Raw genomic sequence first — 7,033 nt, forward strand, 5'->3', positions numbered from 1 at the left:
GAGCTCTTGGGAAAAAATATGACAGCAGAAACGTAAAGCTCAGTTAAAGCTTTGGGAGACAAAGTGGAGGAAATTTCTCAAGAACATGTAGCAAAATCAGTCATTGAAGACAGGAGATACATGATGAGACAATAAGAAGACTGGTACCAAGATTGTAATATTCAAATCATAGAAAGAGAAGGAAAATGATGGGAAAATCAGTAAAATCGTTTCTGGAACATTTCCCCCAAGTGGAGGGTGTGAACCCCAAGACTAGAAAGACCCCACAAGTGCTGAGCACAGCACATAAGCCAGACTTCCTTCAAGGAAGGTCAAGAGGAAATCTCAGGGAAGAGTTGACTGACTTCCAGAGAGGTGAAAATGGAGTCAGCGTAACTTAAACCTTCTCGTGAGAAACTCTGGAAGGGAGGTGATAAAGAAATGGAAACTTTACATTCTGAAAGAAAAGAAAAGTATCTGCAACCTAAAATTCTAGGTCACACCAAAAATGTAAAGACATCCTTAGACAAACAAGGAGAAAGGTGTCTCCCAGCAACTCTCCCTCAGAAAGCTGAGAGAGGAAGCTCTCCGCTGACAGCAGGAGTGAGGCAAGAAACAGGAAGACGCGGAATCCAGGAAGCAGGAAATCCAGCTTGGGAGAGGCAGAGGCGAGGAGGAATCCTCAGGCTGATGGGAGGCTGGGCCCTGGAGATGGGGGTGGGGCGTGGCGGGTGGGGGAGGGGAGATCCCAGCATGCTAGCAGCAGAGGGCAACACATCCAGTTTGGAAATGCCAGAAAGTTCCGGAAGAGGCTTCTCTCATGATGATGAAATGGATAACAAGTTAGATGTGAATCAAGATACTAAGAAAGCTTCAGACAACTGGCAAAGAAGTTGAAGAAAATTAGTGACGGGGTACAGAAAACTAAGCAAAGGAAGAAATCCTAACAGTTGTAGCATCGAATGCCAATGTCATCGAAACTGTGGCACAGCTCTTCAGGAGGGTAGGAGGCATGAAAGAGTAGGGTAGGGCAGTGGAGGGCAGAGGCTGGATGAGTGTTGCATGTCCCGGGGCAGGGAAGCAGTGGAGAGTGTCTGACACTGAAAAATACACATAGCGATACAAATTTATCATGGGGCCGTCGGGAGCTAAACACAGAAGGCTCAGCTGGAGGAAGTGAAGTGGCCGTTTCTAGAGAAGAAGCAGGGGAGGGGAGAAGGGCTGGAAATGACCACCTTGTCTTAAGTAACTTCCTAAACCAGCTTCATTCTCTGAACTAGGAGCCTGGTAACTGACAAGAAATGGAAATTAAAAACAATGCCATTGGCGTGCATGCAAAATGGTGAAATCTGAGTAAAGCCGGTATCCGAGCTACTAATGTTGTGCTAACATCCGTTCCCTGACTTTGACGATGTACTTTGGTGGCCTGCGTGTGTGTGCTAAGTCGCTTCAGTCATGTCCAACTCTCTGTGACCCCACGGACTGTAGCCCACCAGGCTCCTCTGTCCATGGGATTCTCCAGGCAAGAATACTGGATTGGGTTGCCATGCCCTCCTCCAGGGGATCTTCCTGACCCAGAGATCGAACCTGCATCTCTTGAGTCTCCTGCATTGGCAGGCGGGTTCTTTACCACTAGCTCCACTAGTTACTTTAGATGTTATCATGAGGGGAAACCAGGTGAAGGGTATGTGGGAGTGCTGAGATATCTTTGCAACCTCTGTGCGTCAAATGATTTCAAATTAAATAGTCACATAAACAACAACCAACCTCAGTTTCAGTAGGACACTATGCTGTCTCCAAAGCCAATCTTTGCAGAGGAAGGAAAATGAGGATTCATTACGCGGCCAGGCAGCGTCTGCAAAGAGCGGCGGTCCATTCAGTTGGCTCTCTCCCCAGGCTGTGGCCCTGTGACTGCAGTGAGAGAGCTGGGGTACTCCAGGGTCAAGGAGCTGAGTGGTGTCTGCCTGCCAAATTCTCTTGTCCAATCCTCGTGGGACAGATGAACAAATGGGGTAAGGGAGGCAGGAAGAATTGAAATTGTAGTTAGACAGATCTGAGTTTACACATGAGGACAGCTGGAGCCTATGTATCTATCTATAGCCTAAAATCCTTGGGCAAGAGCCTTGTACTTCCTGATCATTGTTTTCTTCACCTGACTATGAAAGTCCAGTGTGAAAGCTGGAAACCAATGTCCGCCAGTCCCCAGGCACAGGGCTCTGGCACTTTGCCTTTTTACATTTGATGAACTGTGGCCCAGAGATGTTAAGCTGTTTGCCCAAGATCACACAGCAGAGAAGGGGCCCAGCCAGGAAAGTCACCCTGTTGGTGTGGGTTAAAGTATGCCTCCACCAGAAAGCAAACCCTTTGCAGTCTTTGCCATGGTATTATGGCATGCGATCAGGTGTCCCCAGGTCCTACATGCCAGGCAGCATTCTAAGAGCTGAAGGTGCTGCTGTGAATGAAATCAGTCCATGCCCTCAGGAAGACGGGAGGTGTCAGACACGAGAAAAGCCAGCTAGCTGACAGGCATGCAGAGCCCTTCACGAGCCTGTGTTGCCAGAGGGAGGTGCCATCACTCTCCAGTCAGGAACCCGAGCAAGTTTCTCTACAGGGGAGAGGATCCTGGGGTTGGGGGACAGCGGGGTTTGTATTCCAGCATCCTGCCCCCCAGAAGGACTGAGCAGCAAGGCCACAGCCTTGGGGATTAGCTCAAGGATGAGTAAGCTGGAGGCTTTTGCTATAGCTTGGATGTCCGTGTCCTCCTAAACTTTGCAACACTGGAAACCTAAGGAGATGGTATTAGGAGGTGGGGCCTTTGGGAAATCCTTAGGTCATGAGGTTGGTGCCCCTGTGAGTGGAATTAGTGCCCTCATTAAACAGGCCCCAGAGGGATCCCCTGCCCTTCCCCCACATGAGGATACAGCAAGAAGTCAGCGGTCTGCAATCCAGAAGGGGATTCTCACCAGAGTCTGACCACACCCACATGCCTGTCTTGGACTCCAGCCTCCAGAACTGTGAGGAATGAATTTCCATCGTTTACAAGCCCCTCAGTCTGTGATAGTTTGTTCCAGCAGCCTGAATGGACTAAGACAGATACAGTGGTCATGAGACTAATGCCCCCTTCTCTCCAGACCCCCAAGCAGATTACAGGGCACAGCTCCTGACGTGCCATGGATAGCTACCCCTCTCTCCACTCCTTGAGTTGTGGCCTAGTGGGGGTCACTGGACTAGGAGTCTAGCCCCCATTCTGCTGCTCACTTGCTGTGTGACCTCAGATGAGTTCCTGGCCCTCTCTGTGACTTAATCTCTTCACCTGGACAGTTTGGAGATTGGACTTCATGAGGTTTGAGTTGCCACTCTTTAAACTCTCAATATTTGGGGAAAACATCCATTTGTTCAGCAATCAGGGGAGGCTTTGTGATGTCTCTGTGCTGAGATATGGCTGAGCCACAGATATGGATCCTCACTTCTCGGAACCTATGGAGGGACACGGGTTAAGTCGACAATGACTGAACGACCAGTTGGATGTGGCTGTGAAGGAAGAGGAGAGGGGCCACAGCAAGGTGACTTTTCTTATTGGTGGAGTTTATGAGGCCAGGGGATGGTAGGTTATAGCAGATGAATAGTGAATAGACCCAAGGAGGAAGGCCTAGGACGCAAGGTCCACAAGTACCTCTATGGGTCTGCAGACAACAGGGTACTTGCAACCCAGGTCTCCAAACCAGAAGCAGGGGCCTAAAGAGTCGCCCTCTCAGAATGTCTCCCAGCTCAGTGAAATTAAAGGTGCGTGTGTTGGGGGAGCGAGAGACTCCCCCAGCTCTTTAGTGGTATCTCTCTAGTGTTTAGTCCATGGACACTAAGAAAAGAGCTGAGTGACTTTGTGCTGCTCACTCAACGTCTCTGAGCCCTGCTAAGTTTGTAAAGCAAGGCTGACAGCATCTCCTTCACAGGCTGGTTGGAACAATTCAATAAGATAATACATCAGAACCATCCATCGCACGTGTTCAGTAAGTAGCAGTCGCTCTCAGTTGGCCCTACTTCACTTCCTACCTTCTTCCAATGTATTCTTCACAATGCATGAAGCGTGAACGCTGAAAAACACAGATCTATCCTACCTCTCCCACATTTAAAAGCTTGCCACTGTCGCTAGGATAAAATCCACCTTCTTCACCATGGCCTACACAGTCCACACTGGCTGCTGGGCTGTGTCTTGACTATGTCAGGCCCATGCCACAACCTCAGGGCCTTTGCACTTGCTTCCCCCCCAACCCCCCTCCCACCTACAGTCTTTATCTCATAAATTATTCCCTGTCAAGTCACGAAGGCTGTTCCAACAAGAGGGAACAAGATATGCCAAGGCCCTGAGGAGAGACAGAGGTGGGTGAGACCCAGGAATCCAGAGGGTTTGCAAGGAGGAGAGGGGGTCTGCAAAGTGCTGGGAGGAGCAAAGTGCGGGAGCCTGTGCTAATAATGGGAGAAGCAGCCAGGGCTGTTTGTTATTGTTGTCGTTGGTATTGACGTCAGCCCGGGTTCAGGGCCGGACCCAGAGCGAAGGCTCAGTTCATGCTGGGCAAGTGGTCCAGGCATACGCTGGGTAGTATTTCCATGGAAACCCATCATGCTCCCGGCTGACGACTCCAGAGGCTCCCCAAGGTCTCATATCCCCTGGCCCCGGCTGGCCCTGAGCTGATAACACTTCCTGAGCTCTTGGGGAGGGGGGGGGGTCACTTCCTCTCCCTCTGCGTCTCTCTGAGCCCCAGCTGTTAAGGAGTCCGCAGACTGGGGGCGGGAAGGCTCTTCCTCGGGAAGGCGATCCCCACGCACAGACAGCATGTGGGGCCCCGGCGGCCCCAGGCCAGGCCCCGCCGCCATCCAAGCCCGTGTCAGAGGCCCGGCCCGGATGCAGCTGGGCCCCACCTGGGCCTCCAGCAGGAAATGCGCACGCCGACAAGGCCTGGGGAGTGGCCATCCACTGCCCAGACAAAGGAGCTGGACTCAGACCCCTTCCTCGCAAGACTGGGCTCGGCCACCAGGGCGGACCATCAACACATGTGCTCGTGTGACCCTAGGGGATGGAGACCCCGGGGGATGGAGACCCCTGGGCCCGCTGGACAGCCGAGGAAACGGGGCACTGAGGTGGGACCAGCCTGCCCTGGGAGGGACGTACTTCCCGCGCCAGACTGCACCCTCCGACGAGGCACATGCGTCTAGACACGTGATCACACACAGAGACGCACACACAATTGCGTGTGGTGAGGATAGATCCAGACATAATGGGCTCTGTTATAGGAAGACAGGAAACACAAAGACACGGCCACACTCAGCAGACACGAGAACCACTCACAGATGCACACCGTTCAGAGGGGCATTCTCCTATGAGAGCCTGGAGCACAATCATGCAATGCTACACGACAAGGCAGGCACAGACGCACCTCCACACAGACTCTCCTCAGCACACACGCAAAGCCGCAGACACATCCACTGATGCCTCTGACCTCACACCCCGGATAATTGTGCCAGAAAATAGAAACACTTGCTCCCCACCGAGCCGTCCCCCAGCAGTGGCAGGAGTGGACTAATTAAGCCTTCACAGGAGGCTGGCATTTTCCTGGCAGCCCCGCGGCCCTTCGCTGCCAGAGCAGCCACCAGCCCAAGTGGCCTTTGTGATGGGCCCCAGGGGGTGTTTGGCCCAGCCTCTGTCCCCCTTCTCCCTCTCTGGGCACTGGAATAGCCCCCAACCTTCCTGTCCCCAAGGATCCTTCCAAGGCTGATGGCCTACTGATGAGGGTACCAGAACAGAATTGGCCCAGGGAGGTTGAGACCCAGGTCAACAGATTCCCAAGAACTTGAGGATACTCGAGGGACTTAAATCGGCTGTAGACATGACAGTTGGATGCCCTCAGCTGCTCTCTGCCTAGTTCAAATGCTAACCCCTGTCCCTCTGGCCAGAGGGGAACTCAGTTTCCCATATTTGTCATCCTGGACTCAGATCCTCAGCTGTTGCCTCTCACACATGGCCCTCTCTGCCACCCTGGCCTTCCTGCTCTTTTTCTAACACACCTGAGGTTCACACTTGCCTCAGGACCTTTGCACCTGCCCTGTTCACTGTATGAAACCCACCCCCTCTCCCAGTCTTCAGTCTCCTTCTCACCCTTCAGATCTCAGGTTAAATGCCACCTCCTCCAAGAGGCCTGCCTTGCCCTAGTTAAAATATCTCCTCTAAGTGGGCCCCTCAATTATTTCCCAATTCAGTTGTTCTCAATCCTGGCTGCTTGTTAGAATCTCCTGGGTTTTTTTTTTTTAATCATTTGAGGCCAGGCCCTGTGTAGGCTTAACTAAGTAAGAATCTCTGGGGTCTGGGTCTTGAGTGCTGGCATTAAAAAAAAAAGAAAAATCCCTATGTAGGCAGGATGGAGAATTCTTGGCCCGGAGGCTTTCCAGTGAGTAAGAGGAAAGACGGAACGTTGCAGCCTCCTTGCCTCCTGCTCATCGTTGCTGTTGTTTATTGAGCACCTGCTCTGTGGCTGGCCTGTGTTGCACTATGTACATTAGGATCTCACCACACACTGGGGTAGCACTTACTGTGCATCCAGCACAGTTGAAAGGACACTGCATGGGACAGTTCACGTCATCCCTCTAACAGCCCTACGATGTGGGAACTAGTATCGTCCCCATTTTACAGATGAGAAAACTGAGGCCCGAAGAGAGAAAGCCTTTCACCCAAAGTCCTGCAGCTGGAAAATGGCAGAACTGAGGATGTAACCTGAGCAGCTGGTTCTTAACCCTGAAGACACAACATTGTAAAGATGTAGAAACTCTGGCTCAGAGAGTCAAGAGACTTGAGGATTCAAACCATCCCAGTCTGACTCTCTAGAGTAGAGAGTGCAGACACCTTCAGGATCCCTCATGTCTTTATCTTCCCTCCTCCCAGAAACCAGCCTTAGTGGCAGCGGGGCAGAGGGGAGATTGGAACCAGCATGGGTCAGCCCACTTGAGTTCCATGAATCAACAATAGCAATAACTGACATATATATGGCAGCCACTATTCAAGATA

At 51.7% G+C, this 7,033-nt stretch overlaps 1 long non-coding RNA gene across 1 annotated transcript; it reads left to right on the top strand.

The window, feature by feature from the left end:
* Positions 1-871: 871 nt before the first annotated feature.
* On the top strand, positions 872-6,771 carry LOC133054978 (uncharacterized). Its single transcript, XR_009692552.1, has 3 exons — positions 872-982; positions 3,930-3,986; positions 6,662-6,771. It is a non-coding gene; the product is annotated as an uncharacterized LOC133054978 (long non-coding RNA).
* The last annotated feature ends 262 nt before the right edge of the window (positions 6,772-7,033 follow it).

The sequence above is a fragment of the Dama dama genome, chromosome 1 (assembly GCF_033118175.1).
Source record: "Dama dama isolate Ldn47 chromosome 1, ASM3311817v1, whole genome shotgun sequence".
In the NCBI taxonomy this organism is placed as follows: Eukaryota; Metazoa; Chordata; class Mammalia; order Artiodactyla; family Cervidae; genus Dama; species Dama dama.